General features: G+C 34.0%; 3 long non-coding RNA genes across 3 annotated transcripts; 1 reads left to right on the forward strand and 2 right to left on the reverse strand.

The window, feature by feature from the left end:
* Positions 1–6,324: 6,324 nt before the first annotated feature.
* LOC110374177 (uncharacterized) lies at positions 6,325–7,875 on the reverse strand. Its single transcript, XR_007511063.2, has 3 exons — positions 7,702–7,875; positions 7,386–7,457; positions 6,325–6,942 (listed from the first exon to the last, which is right to left on the reverse strand). It is a non-coding gene; the product is annotated as an uncharacterized LOC110374177 (long non-coding RNA).
* A 543-nt stretch (positions 7,876–8,418) lies between these two features.
* On the forward strand, positions 8,419–9,370 carry LOC110374131 (uncharacterized). Its single transcript, XR_007511061.2, has 3 exons — positions 8,419–8,657; positions 8,931–9,002; positions 9,276–9,370. It is a non-coding gene; the product is annotated as an uncharacterized LOC110374131 (long non-coding RNA).
* A 1,974-nt stretch (positions 9,371–11,344) lies between these two features.
* On the reverse strand, positions 11,345–12,639 carry LOC110374167 (uncharacterized). Its single transcript, XR_002429412.3, has 3 exons — positions 12,513–12,639; positions 11,811–11,885; positions 11,345–11,522 (listed from the first exon to the last, which is right to left on the reverse strand). It is a non-coding gene; the product is annotated as an uncharacterized LOC110374167 (long non-coding RNA).
* Between the last annotated feature and the right edge of the window lie 2,952 nt (positions 12,640–15,591).

Here is a 15,591-nt window from a genome sequence, read left to right on the forward strand (position 1 = left end):
TGAAAAAAAAAACTGTAAAGTTTGGCGCTTACTTCTACGGTCAAAAGGTTAAAAATGATTACAAAATTTTAAGTACAAGTTCTGAGAATAAAAGTGTTCATAATAAAAGTATGACCGTTGCTGAACTCATTATTTTTGTAAAGATAACGTCTTTCTCTAGTTTAAATATATCTACATGTATAAATTCAAAATATTCCAAAAAACGTATTAAAAACAATTATTAAATTGCTCAATCACTTCATGAGGTTAAATAGAAACTCTCATTAGCACAAAATTCATCTTACGTAAACATTTACGTCTTTAATATAATACTGCATCCACATATAATTTGTCTGCCGGGGTTGCGAGATTATTCGAAAGAGTTACCGCGGCCCTGGTACATATAAGGTCTACGACGGAACACGACGGTTTTTTGTCAGTATGAGTCTGACACTCCCTCACCGCTGCTAACCCACAGCGGGATCATTTGATGATTCTTGACGTTCATTAAAAAAAAGGTACTTACATATAATTTCATCTCCATCGCTGCAATGCATCTTAATGAACGGGCATGTTTTACACTTGAAAACCGCGGATATACATAATAATATGCATTTAAACTAAACAGTGGATAAAATATAACTATTATTGATCTTCGTTTGGATTATATTCGGCTTAATTTCTTGTCCTAATGTTACAATAGGTTTCACCTGAGCTTTTTGGCTTTTCATAGTATGTCTTAAATCCTCCTACAAAAAACGGGTGGTAGACAGAGAACCTATATTTTTGATAAATGTTGTAATCTACTTGTACCATAATTCTTAACAAAATATTCTTCCTACACATCACAAAATTAAACGCAATGCGGTTTCTCAAAGCAGTATAAAATTTCGCGCCAGACCCCAAGAGCTTTGTTGGCAGAAATTCAAAAACTTAACGTTTTGCTGAATTTTCTGTAAAACGTATTATTTTATCGAAATACCTAATCGAATGGTTCCAGTAATCCTAGGTACTTGTTTTATCAATAGATAACGTTTGTTTTCTCGCTACAAATGTACCTTATTCACCGATCGCCTACTGGGCGTGGTGACTCATTATTTCAGCATTTTCTACTTAACTTTTATGCGGAAATTATTGTCATGTGTCATACCGGATGTCCTGTATTGTCTTAATAGTTTCTTGGTAATCATGAATGAATTGATAGGGGTGTTGTAACAGTAGCTAATATCGTAGTACGATTGTGTCTACGTCATTGTACTTCTGGGACTAGGTATTGTTGGCTAAAATTGGCATGATCAAATTCACGAAAGAAATGATCACTTCATAACCTTTCCGACCCAGGATACCGACTATCTACGTTGGTGTCGACTTTCAATCTCAAAGGATGCAATTAAGTTGCAGTGTTTTACATGGAGCGACTGACTACCTGATCCGGGCAACAAAAAGCAGCTAGCAGTAAAACTGGTTGTCAGACTTTTTGGTTTCTAGCTACCCTTAATAACTACTAATAATACAGCCGGGTCCCATAATTGAATGTGCTTTCCGAAACGTGACATGAACTTCTTTATCAATTTAAACCCAGATAACTTTTCCTTTTTTTTTAAACAAAAACTATACAATATCGCACATGTAACAAAAGTACTCTTAGATTAGTATATTAGTCTATGTCATTAGTATTTATTTTCTAAGCGCCTTACTGTTTCGCACTAGTCATTCGCTTTACTGTGATGTGAAGAATCTATCAGGCACTTCACACAATCGAGCAGTTATAGGTGCATTTAGTAAATAGTTAAGTAATATTGCTTCCCTTCATTTAACTGCTAGAAATTGTTTTTGTGGCGTGCATTTGGAGAGGCCTATGTCCAGCAGTGGACTGCGATAGGCTGATGATGATTATGATGATGATTGTTTTTGTTTATTCTATATTACTATTCACTTTGCTATTGCCATTCCCTAGCCTTATTCGAAGGGTAGACTTGTGTTGGCATGGTGATCAAGAAGTCGTGAGTTCAATCCCCTTTACAGAATGTGGAACTTTAACTTAACTAGCTATCTGATCGCTATTATACTAAGTATTTCAATTACGCATTGATGAATACAAAATACAAACTATTTACAACCTACTACAACGCTTCGTATTGATAAACAGAAACAGTGACCTTTGAGAAATGCGAATATAAACGTCAAATAAATCAACCTTCATGACTACCGACAACATACAAGCAAACGCATGGAACTTTCTAGAAAGACAGTCCTCTTCAAACGAACTATATGTAGGTAATTATAATTATTCCACTTCAGACACAAGTCCTTTGTATCGAGTGCAAAGCAAATCAGGCACACGGCCCTAGACTAACTAAAACCATGTTAATAAGTCCTTATTACGACCTTTCCTGTATGTTCGCTAACCATTGCCTGTTATGTAAAGGGCTTTAGAACAAGGAGTGGGTTAAAGCCAGCAATGGATGTGATGTTTAGCGAATTTGTTTTGTTGTTGTGTTTGCGTGATGCTTAAATGCGTTTTAACTATATATAATTGAAGTATTAAGTACCATGTCTGATATAGTTGCTACCGATAATTTGTACAAGGTTCTGTATATGAAAGTTAATTAGTTTTTAATGTCTAGCACGAATTCAGTAATGGAGTTTGTATTAAATTAACATTTTTCAGTGCAAGCTTCTTTATTCCATGTAAAATCGGACCTATTGTAAGAATTGCTTCTAGAACAGAATTAGGTAAATATTTATTGGAATTATATTAATAAATGTCAAAAATATTAATCTTTACAAATATAATAAAGCTGAAAAGTTTGTTACCTTCTTTGCTAGGATCTCAGGAACTACTAGTCCAATTTGAAAAATTATTTCAGTTTTAGATGGCCCATTTATCTATGAAGACTACTTTATAGTTATAGTTAGTATATAGGCTTTTTATCCAGTTTCGTGCAGAAGTTCTCTCGGCATGTGGGTGAAACCACTGTCAGAAGCTATTTTATCTACTACGCGACCAATCAAATCCTCACGAACATATTTTCAAACGTCATACCTCTTTTATTATTCTTTTCAAAACGTGTTCCAAACTCAAATAAAATAAAAGAACATCTCACCTTTGAATGCCTTTGCCGTTCAGCCTAATATCCAACCTCATTAGTCCCATTGAAAAGAAAATAAACAAACTCTCGTGTTTCGAACAAGCCGTCTCTAAATTGTCGATAACAATCGCCGCTGCAATATAAAACGCATTGCTACTGCAGAGCTCCTGGCAACACAACGCGTTCCATTTTCAAATATTTGAATTTATTATTTTTTTATTTTGATTCCAAGATGCCTTGCGGAGGTTGCGGTGACAGTGAGTGTTTTATTTTTCTTTATTTCTCTTAACTAGAATATCTGCATTGTCTATGAATTTATTAATGTTTTTTTTTATATATTTTCTTCATGATATTTTTGATTGAATTTTTTTTTACTGTAAATATTTCTTGTATTTACTGGAAATAACGATTTTTTGACTTTCTCGAATATTATGCAAGCAAGTATTAAACGTCAGTTTTTCATGGATTAATGGATAAGATAGTGCGATAATACCATTTTAATATCTAGTATTCTGTAACTGCTGATTGCATGTAATAAATTGCACCTTTCCTGTACTATCAATCGATTTATTTAGGTATTTTGACTCGATAATAATCGAGAGGATCGGGTTTCTTTAGTATCGTGAAGGAATTAGTTGCATCACCTGCATACAAACTGTGCAAACATAGCTGAATTTCATATCAATCGTTCAATTATCGTTGTAATAAAAATGCAAGGATTATTGTACCTACAAAAGTTTAAGTAGGTAACTATTTGCAAACCATTATTTTGCTCACTACACCAAAAAAAGGTCAAAGCCTTACTGACTATAACCCACTATGTTCCTTCTAGAGCCCTATATGTACCAGGACCGCGGTAACTCTTTCGAACACCCCCGTAGTCCCAGCAGGCTTCAGCCCTAAGAGGCCACGCTAAATACAAATACAAAATCTTTATTTATGTTTTAAAAGGTTTAACATAAGTTGGTGATAGGAGCCTCCTTTTAAGCAAATAATGCCTGTATTAGGACACTCCGCTCTTCTACATCAATATGCTATAAATAAAATACGCTAGGACCTATTGATAATCTTAGTTACAACTATTTAATCATGACAATGATCTTAAACCATCAGACAGAATTGTGTTGCTGTTGAGTTTGTTCCACCATTTCTTCTTGCCAACAAAAACATAGGAAGTGCTGAAGGGTGGGCGTATTGGTTGCCGTCTTTTCTAAAAATTATCTAAAAAAGTACTGATTTTCAGCCCACTTTAATAAATGTTTTTTTTATCTTTTTTACTCGATATTTCCTTGCTCGGTATTAAAGATCCAGCATTGATAACATGTAACAGCCATCTTGAAACTCTCCGATTTGTTAACACAACATTAGAGTCAAGTCAATATCAGATTTGTTGAACGTAAAACTTTATAACATTATAAAGTTATAAATTCAACAAATCTCTGGTTTCTCATGTTATCAATATATATATCAAGTTTATGTATTGGCTTAGTACGAAACAAAATAAATAGTTGATTTACTGCCTGTCCGGCGAACTAACACCAAACTATTACATATATTGAAATAAGATTAGTGGTAAACTGAAAGACTGCTATACATATATTTGCTAGATAAAAACCGGCCAAGTGCGAGTGAGACTCGAGCACGAAGGTTTCCACCATTGTCGATAAAATCTCACTTTGTTATGTAGGAGCTCCTTAAAATATTTATTTTGTTCTAGTTTTCAGTTTTTGTGTCAACAATAATTTACCTTGTAAAGCACTGGTACTCAGCTGAATCCGGTTAGACTGGAAGCCGACCCCAACATAGTTGGGAAAAAGGCTCGGAGGATGAGGATGAGGATGAGAATAATTTACCTAGGTATATCATCTGTGACAATGTCAACTCTCTAGCATCTAGCTATCAGTCTGGTGACAGACAGACAAACGGTCAGCGAAGTCTTAGTAATAGAGTCCTGCTTTGTCGAAAAAAAAATTCTTCATTAGTTTTCAGTCGCCACCTTATTAATATTATTTCAAAGCGTTACTAATACCCAGTAGGAAAACTTACCATGAAGAACAAAATGACAATGAAGTAACTAATTAGCTTTCTCAGTAATTAGCTAAAGTCGTAAACAATTAGACTTAAGGCTTGTTAGATAGCAAGATAAGAAAACAATGCCCTAGGTGAAGTTTAAATTAGTTGCGCCTTTTAATATTGTTTAACGGGAAAGTGGAAAATAACTGAAGTAGGTACTTACCTGCTTATTTATCTCGAGTGAATTATCTTTATGTATCTAGCTTCCGCCAGAGGTAGTTCAGTCGTTTCCCTCACTTGCATGAAAATTAGCTTATATGTACATTATTTTTACAAACTCAAACTACTTCAATAAATAAAAATACTATAATCTGTACATATAATAATACTTTAGTAAAGAAATAATAATAAAATAATTTAGGTATAATTTAGGAAAGAAATACTTTAGTATAGATTATAGTATTTTAATAATAATACTGATGTACCTATCTAATCACCGCGTAGTTTCATGAAAATCTTTGTACCAATATATGTACATAGTATGCGTGTAAAGAAGTAACAAACATACATTACACTCTTTCGCCTTTATGAAGGTTATCAGTCAACTGTAAAATGGAAATAAATGATGTATACTTACGTAGGTAGGTACTTTTATCTCGAGTGAATTACCTTTATATTTGATATCAACAATTCCACAATACTACAACAGTATCAACAGTTTTATCAATGCACTTATTGTATTGTTATATCTCGTCTGATAATGCACTATTTCTGTTGCAGATTGCAAGTGCAGTACAAACCAGTGCTGCCAGACCTGCAAGTGTGATGCATCTTGCACATGCAGTTGCAAACGATCTGCACCTGCCACTGACCCTGCTAAGACCACCAAGAAGTAAAATCTACGTATTATGAAACTCCTTCGTTGTCAAAAAAAAAATATAGCATACAAATAATTCGATAGGCGTAAGTAAAGACGCTGGTGCGTCAAGCTACACAACTCTGAAAAATTTCACCAAGCAATATTGAACCTTATGCTGAAGAGATAAAGTTGAAAATCTATAAAAGAAATATGACAGATTGCAGTGGTGCGGCGTGTGTACAGACCTCAAGCTGTCAAATTTCTTCAATAGATTTGCAACCTTATAACAATAGTGGAAGGTTAATGTTCGATTGGTAAAATTTGACAGATTCGGGTATGTTGACCTGCTGGCGTCTGTACAAGAATTTTATGAGTAATGTCTTTTTCAATTCAAAATTAATGCTGAAATGAACTTGAAAGAAAATTGAAGTCACGGTAACTTATTGGTTTTAATGTCTGCTTGAAAACATCTGATTAAATACTAGGTAATAAAATTGCAAATTGATTGTGTTACATTCAACGAAACGTTTTGCCTTTGTCATGCATAAGTTCAGATATCTCTTCTTTCAATAACTGGGTAATTATGCAATTAATTCTGATGTTTAACAGTATTTTATAAGCGTATTTTTGTAATCTTATGTTATTACTGTTTCCAGTCACATTTGACTTTGTATTGTTTGAAAATATACATACTTAAGCTATTGAATCGCTAAGTGTAATTTTACAATAAAAAAAAGTATTAATTTACTATCATGTTTTCCGATTTGCCGTTTTTCAGGGCCAGTATTTTGTACGAAAATAATACTATACTTAGAATATAAAACTTTGACATATTTCGTTATTATTGTATTAAAATTAAAAGTTCACGTCATTATTTGTTCTTTTTATTTTTCTCTCCAAGTTACAACATAATATTAAAATAAATACCTAATTATTTCTTACTCATTCCAAACTCAATTTCAGTAGACATTTCCAGAGCAGTTTATTTCATACAGGTATCTGAAACAAAATAAGTATTTCGTCATCAATGATAGTTCCAAAACTAAAGAACTTTATATACACGCGTATGAAGCCACAGAAAATAGCTAGTACATTATACCATTTATACCATTCAACCAATTTGTTCTAGCAACATGCACAGAGCAGTTTAATTTACTCAGTTAAAAGAGCTCAAATATCCGTTCTCTTTTATCCTACTTTCATTAACGTTTTTGACCCTTCTTTTCGAGAACTTTACACAGCCTGTCACAGGCAGGTACAGTATTGTTTAATAGGTCACGGGAACTACGTACAAAGGTATCCTTTCGAAACAGTCATCTGTCGTTTATCACGAGAAACAGTCACCATACAATATTTTGGCACTGGCCATTAGCTTCGCGCGTTAGATGCCTGTTTCTGAAGTGTACCTTAACCAGAATATTATGTAAGTACATGGTACTAACGATCAGTGTAGATGTCGTGACAGTCGCAGCCAGGCACGCAGTTCCCGCTCCAAGGAGTTTCTAAGGTTACATCTAGAAGAAAAACAGTATGTTGTTTAAGTATTGGCTCAATGGGTAAGATACATACATACTCTAGATATATCTATGTTAATCTGCAGTTTGGTTAAACGCGCGAATCTCATAGACTACACATGATGGGAACGCTAAATCATTTATCAGGGAAAGATACTTTTTCAGAACTGCAAAGTTAATTAGCGCAACTGTATCGAGTATTCGAAATTTAGAATTAAAGACAAGTGAAACATATCTAACTCACCAGTATAATTGCCATAGATCCTCATTTTCACCAAAACCAATAATGGTACTCTCAAACGTTATATTTTTCCACTGACTTGTTTCTATCAACGCAGCAAGAGTGACAATGAAATAAAATGCATCCAAGTATGCTGCTGCAGTTTACAAAAACTAGTTTTAAGAAAAACCTATTTGACATTGATATGGCTTAACAAAAGAAAACTAATGAGGCGTAGAGACACTATTAGGCGACTATTTGACTACGAATCTTCGATACGCTGAATTGTAATGTAAACAAATAAAGATCAAAGACATAATATGGATTGCGTGAAAGACAATAAGAAAATAATATTTCTTATGAGATATTGTAGACAGAGTTTATGATGTATTATGAGTCAATAATAAAAGCAATTGATATAAGGGGGATGAAAATGACCGGAATGGTTAGCGCTCATTGTAAAAGGCCCCACCCATCATGTTCTTTCTTAAACCCTTTATGTACCAGGGCCACGGTAACTTTCAAACAATCCCGCAGCCCCGGCAGGATTGTAAGAAGTTTACGTTCAGTAATTAATGGCAATTGGATGATAATCGGATATGGCTATTACGTATTATGAGGATTATATTTGCTTCAATGGTTGTAATGTATTTAATTATTATTTAAATTAGTACTGCTACAATTAAGTTAACAACATAGTTTAAAGATGTGACTATGTAACGGTCGATAAAGTTACTCCCATTATTCTTTTGTTTAAACAATCTTTTGTTAGAAGATCAACAGAATCGTTCGATAAAGCAGTCAATCCAAAAAATCTTCGAGGTCTTGTCGGCCTCGCTATTGTGAAGTTTTTACCATATTATCTTAAACTAGTATATAAGCCTGCACAGATTGTTACAGAAGCATAGTTTACTGCTATCTTCTCTACAGATAACCAAAGAACTAAACCAAAATGCCTGCTCCCACTGAATCCTGCAAAGGTAAGTTGATTAAATGTTATTTCATCTATATCAAGCCCTAAAATAAAATACAGTTCTATTCTATTCTAAAATCTATATTTCTCAACAAAACCTTTACATTTGCCATTATTGGGCCGTGAAGAAAATAAATTAAAGTTTTCTTACATGGAAATCAATCACTTGTACAATATCGACATCATTAGACATTACATCAGCAAGAGGTTAAACCAACTTCTAGTATTTACATATTTTTATTTTATTATGTAGGATTAAATGGCATTCCTTTCTTTACAGACTCCTGCAAAGACGCTGATTGCTGCAAGGACAACAACTGTGAGACCAACTGCTCCGACTGCTCCACTGATGGTAAAGAGTTTAATTTTTAACATACTTTAGCTAAACCTATTTTCGTTTCTTCCTCTTTTTGCTACTCTATGCTGTCCCACAGCCAGGAAGAAGTTTCCCCCTTTACATTTCCATTCTTCCCTAATGGAAGCATTGTTTCTTATATATTTATATAATCTTCAGATGCCAAACAGCCAAAGGTATCATTTAAAATTATACCTTTGGCTGTTTACATCACTCACCTCCTTTTTGATCCTTAACTAAACAGTTCAATAATATTTTCTCTTTTTACAGGTGGTTGCTGCAAGTGAAGGGGGTCATTATATATGTAATACAATATAATCAATTGTTTTAATGTAATCTTTTTCTGGTTTATTCAATAAAAATGGTTTAAAAAGTATATTCGTTTATATTTTATTATTTGCAATAATTATCTCTGATTTATCCGCTGCAGACTAAACTGTCGGGCAAATAACTGACAGCTGACAGTTTGATGGTAATCGTAAATGCCATGAAACTTTTTATCAGGACTATACCTGATTATATAATATGCACATTATTGCACATTACCATACATATCCTTACCCAATCAAACTATCAATCGAAAAAACTATCGATCATAAACTAATAACAATGCCACTAATAACTAGTACAATATAGTGTTACAACAATGAGAGAAGTTTCAGGATATTTTAAAGAATCAAACAAAAAATATTGACTTCAGGACCTACCAGACGATAGTTTTCTTTTCAAACTTTCCTTGATATTGATATACCAATAAGTCATGGTGAAATATATAACCTACAAGTGTTAGAAAAACCAGTCACATTCAATATTAAGAATATCTTTGTTATCAAAACTACTAAAAAGCGTGTAAATTCAGTATACATACTTACTTTTAATTACGTTTTTACAGTAGTAGTTTTAGTAAAATTAATATCTAGGTACTCGTGACAAACCTTACATAATCAATCAGTTGTAATGCCTTGTGATGCAGTATTTTTATTATGGCTCATGCACATTAGACACCGTTTAAGTTGTCAAATAGCCAATTTGAACAATAGGTGGCAAGTCTTTTGCAGATCATTAAGAGTCATGATACTCTGTAAAAGTCTGATTGATATCGGTGATACCAGATCGTTATGATGTAAGGTTGTACGCACTACCATTCCTCTCTATACTCAAAGTCAAAGGTTTTTAGGTTGTTCCGTACCCAAAGGGTAAAACGAGACCCTATTGTTTTCGCAGGGGCGAAAACGAACAGTCCTCTGTCCGTCCGTCCGTCTGTCACCAGGCTGTATCTCATGAACCGTGATAGTTAGAGAGTTGAAATTTTCACAGATGATGTAGGTATTTCTGTTGCCGCTATAACAAAAAATATATATATTTTGGGGGGGCTCCCATACAACAAACGTGTTTTTTTGCTCATTTTAAATAATAGTACGGAACCCCTCGTGCGCGAGTCCGACTCGCACTTGGCCGGTTTTTTATTTCATACTAGTTTTTGCCTGCGGTTTCACCCGCATCCCACTATAACTGCTTAGTACAGCAGTATGGTGACAAAAACTATTCTATATCCTTCTTCCGGCTATAAGCTACCTCCTCTCTGATTTTCAGGCATGGTTTCAAGGGCCGGCTGAAAACTTCATAAACACCCTTTTCAAAACAGATTTATGGGTCCTGATTTATGAATAACTAGCTTCTGCCCGCGGTTTCAGCCGCGTCCCAGATGGTGACAAAAACTATCCTACGTCCTTCTACCGGTCTAAGCTACCTCCCCTCTAATTTACAGCTTAAACGGTTCACCCATTCTTGAGTTATAAAATGTGTAACCAACGCCACTTTCGTTTATTATATAAATAGATACCTGAGTAAATAAAACCATTATTATCAAAATCCTTCAAAAGTTCAACATAATATTTTTGGATGTCAATGATAACCAAGAAATCAATAAACGCACATTCTTTGGACTTCAGACTGGGCAATCAAATAGGCATCAAACCAGAAAAGGTAAAAAACTCAAAGTAGGTGATTTAAAATTATTTTGAGTTTAATAAGAATATTTTGCGATGGAATTTTTCTTTTAATTTAAGTTTTATTTTAGATTTTGAAACTACCAATTGTAACCAACCCGCAATACATGCAATATGTGATATGTGTTGATAACATGGCTTTTAATGATTTCATAACTTTAAAACGGCTAAGCCATCATCCGCATGTAAGTAAATCTGATTAGATATCCGTTTAAGTGATATAGTGCCACAGACAAAACACACAAATGCACATAGAAGTCATCTTGCAATACCCTTATTTTTGCATTGAGGGTTAAAAACCACAGGACAGGTTCAAAAACAAAACAAGAAATAACTTCAACAGGACATTATATTAGACAGTAGAAGAACACGAGGGTTACAAAGAAGACTACAGTGAACGTGATGGGGAAGCAGGTTTCTAAGAAGTTGCTGGCGCGGGTGAAGAGAGAGGGGCGGCGACCGCGCCTGTCCGAGTCCATGCTGAAGTTATGGGGTTAGCAGCAACCACCTGGAAAGAAGAAGATGTTAATAAGGTATGAGGTATGTAATATGGTACTAAAAATACAAATAAGAGTATGACAGAGAGGGAGTGAGATGTTATTTTGCAAAAGAAAGAGGAAATGTAGTAAAAAGTTACAGCAACATAGTCGATAGGTGAGTGTTTCTAAGAGTGTGGTTTCATCTGAAAGATGTTCAAAAATCTTCATAATTTATTTGCTTCTAGTGAGTACTGTGAAGATTTGAAAACCAATTGAGTATAGATACTTAATTATATGTTTTTAGATATTGAATTTACCTTTAGAAGTGCAGTCGTCACAGCCTTTATCTTTGCAAGCACAGTTGTCTGCGCAAGCACCACCCTTGCAGGATTCTGTCAAATAGAAACAACTGTACATTAGTATCATAAGAATCTAATAGGAATACGGGTTTCAATAGTTGGTGTAGAAATATTGAAGAGTAATGTTGTTAATGATTCCGAAAAATACGAACCTAATTCTTGCTTTGTTCCAAAATATTTTCAAGAGGGTAAAAAATTAAATACTACGAAGCTCTGTTCCATTAGAAATTAAATAAATAACTAAAGTTATAAATCGTTTGGATCTTGTTTATAAAGAAGGAAAAGACCTTCAATTAAAAAAACCTCCTGACTATAACACTCAAAGACTGTATAGGATACAGAATATAAATGAGATGTTAAAGGAAATTGAAAAAAATAAGGATAACGATATTTCCGATCAAGTGTTTAAATTAACAACCAAAATATTTTGGGAAATTAAAAAGGCTAACCAAATTGGAACAGTTAGATCAAGACTTTCTTAAAGGCAGATAAATATATTCAAAAAGTTCCATATTATGGTCACTGGTATACGTGGACCACGTCCTGGAGCTAGCGGGAGATTTAATCTAATTCTTGAAAATAAATATTCTCAAACAGATTTTATCGTAAATAATAAAATCATAGCTGATTTCATAGCTGATCAAGAATTCCTCATCTTACCTTTACACGGTTCACAAGGAGCAGGCATCTTGGTAGTTACTGTTGCAGATTTACGTCAAACTATGCAACATCTTGGTCGAAGCCATGTTTTATACTGCAAAGCCATCGCAAAAACTAACGATATCTGGAGCAAGGCTGACAAATAACTGTAAGCTATTATAATACTGAAATTGTTTGATATAATAAAGGAATTTGAATGTAAACAAAAAATAATGTTGATAAAGAATTTTTGTCTGTTGAATAATAGGTAAGCATCAGAAGTCTTGTGATGGAAGTAACTACCTTGGGAGATACGTTAAAATTTGAAACAGTTAATGATTTAGCTGGCTTAATACTTCTAGCTCCTGAAAAAAACAACGATGACAGAAGAGACCTGCTCTTATCCCAATTTATTAGACGGCGTAGTAGCATGTCTTCTTCTTCAGAACCTTCCTTTCTGAGTCATCTCTACATCTATTGTTTCTTAGGTCTTTCTTTACTACACCATCCACATTCATATTCACCAGCTAAAGTAGGTACATATATTACATACAACTAAGTAAATGAATATGAAATAGATACTATGGTTAAATTGTATAAAGCTTTATTTTTGACTTTTTGCTTGGTGCTAAATTGGTTGAGGCACATATTATTATTTCCTCAACAATCGTGGGATGTTCTCTATCATTGGTCTGACGCAAGGCTACTTCAGCTACTTAGTTTGAGTGCAATAGGTATAATTAAAACATGAAACTAGGTAGATATTTTATTAGAACTACCGAAATCGGCGACAACTTTTACGAGTTTGAATTGATGTTTTGATTTTTGTGAAACAGAATATGTGATAGGACACTGCATACATTTTGATGGTGATAACTTATAAATTCTAATATGAGCATTTGCATCACTAAACAATATAATGATCTAGCCCTATTCATCACCCTGAAATCAATTAAAAAACTCTTGATTTACTTTAGAGAACATCGGCATTTTCCAAACTTCCAGATCGTCAACTATTTCCACTCATTCAAGCATCACAACTCAGTGGAGCAAGTCCTCAACAATAATATTTCTTTAGGCAATTCAACAGACAAAAAAATAGGAAAGAAAAGTCAGTTCATCAATTCACGGGTTCCGCACGATCACACTTACTGAACATCGAGGAAGCAACGCCAAGGCTTTTCCTATTCCTCAGGCAACCTTGTTTGAAGAACTGCTCCTATATTTAAGAGATTAAAATTATTTTCATATCATTCACACAAAGAAAACAGTGGATTGCAGATAGCAACAATGGCAACGATCACCCAAACTGTGCAAGGTAGGATACCATCAATTTGTGTTGCATATTAAAAATGTTTGAGCACTTGGAACGCCTGTTAATTTTTCAAAAGCAAAGTTAACGCTATACCAGAGCTGATTCTTGTAGGCGTTATTTCAATGAACTAATCATGCTTTATTTATTTGTTTGAACCACTGGTTTGAACGGATTAATCTCAGGAGCTATTGTATTGTTTGACTTCTTTCAGTGTTAGATATTATCGACATAACTTTACATAGGCTTTTGATACGGGCGTACGGAGAACTTCCCACGGGACGTTGATTGTACTACTGTAGGAAGCAAATAATAATTGAATTTATCAATTTCAGAATACCTGCCAAAAACCCAGATCAAGCAAATCATGTCCAGAACCAAACCGACTCTGCCTCAGAAGACGAAACAAGAACCTCAGGCTCTTGGATGCCCAGCCGACTGCCCATGCAAGACCAAGAAAGAAAGTGTATTTGCAAGACCTATGTCACTACTTTTCAATGCCATAGGAATACTTGTGGCTTTAATAGCCACATACATGATTGTCACCACAAATTCTAATATCTATCTCGTCTTCTGGGTCGCCTATTCAGTGCTAAGACGGCTTTCCAAATCCCGATCGCACGTTAAGTCTGACTAAAGATTATTTGTATGCACGCTATTTATTCATAGGCTAACTATTTATTTGTTTATTTATTTGAAACTCTGAGCATGCTAAGTATTCAATAAATTGTTTTCTGTTTATGCTTGTTTGTTTATTTTTTGTTTGTTGTTGTTTGTATTGTTTATTAATTTGTGAGTGTGTTAAATGATAGTGAGATCATGGTAGATAAGTATTGCTAATGTGTTATAATGTAACATATAGGTACTGCTACATTACTTTATGATGGTACATTTTGATCGTTTTCCTTCCATTTAACTTAGTTCTTTCTTCATCTATCCTTCCTTCTTTCATCTGTCTTATCTACTTGTCTTCATAATTTTTGGGAGTTTTTATATTCACTATAGTACTTTTTATAGTGTCTACTTTAATTTTGAATATTGATGAGAATCAGATGACTCACACTCATGAAGTTACTCCAGATCAGTGTGAGTAATAATGTAAACGATGTTTTTACTGAGCAATTTTTGAGGAAAATCTTATAACACAATTTTGGTTTAGATTGCATGTTGATTATACGAAGCGGAGAAAAAGCGTCCAATCCAAATTATTCATAAAATTAATTTTTTAGTGCTTGACAAGAGTTAAGTAGGTTTGTAAGCTTTTGAATACATCAAACTTTTTCCTGACGAAACGGGAATTGTAAAATAAGTAGCTCCTGATCAAGCAATACCTACCTTTACGATAACTTAAGAAGGCAATCAGAAAGTATCCGAAAAGAAACTAGTGAAACGCACATTACACTTACATTTCAAAAAAAAGAAAATTGTTAAGCCCCGACGCAAAGAGAGGGGTATTTGTGTCTTTTGGTGGCTTACACAAACGGGTGAATCGATCTGGATGCGGTTTTTTTAGATTAAAGCTAATGTTTCAGCGGTGATTCTTAATTATGTTTAATCCAAATCGGCTAAGCCGTTTTAAAGTTTCAACTGTTCTTTCCTAACTCAAAATCTCTTCGGTTTACAAAAAGATTCAAGATCATTTTCGTATTATTTTATGGGTTCGGTGAATTCTCAGTATGTTGATACCTACTCTTGAGTTTTTGTTGCAATTAGTGCCGCCAGCAAGTTCACTGATCTGATATTAACACTTCAACATTTTTAGGATTCCTTACTCAAATGGGTAAAACG

Source organism: Helicoverpa armigera, chromosome 19, assembly GCF_030705265.1.
Source record: "Helicoverpa armigera isolate CAAS_96S chromosome 19, ASM3070526v1, whole genome shotgun sequence".
NCBI classification, from domain to species: Eukaryota; Metazoa; Arthropoda; class Insecta; order Lepidoptera; family Noctuidae; genus Helicoverpa; species Helicoverpa armigera.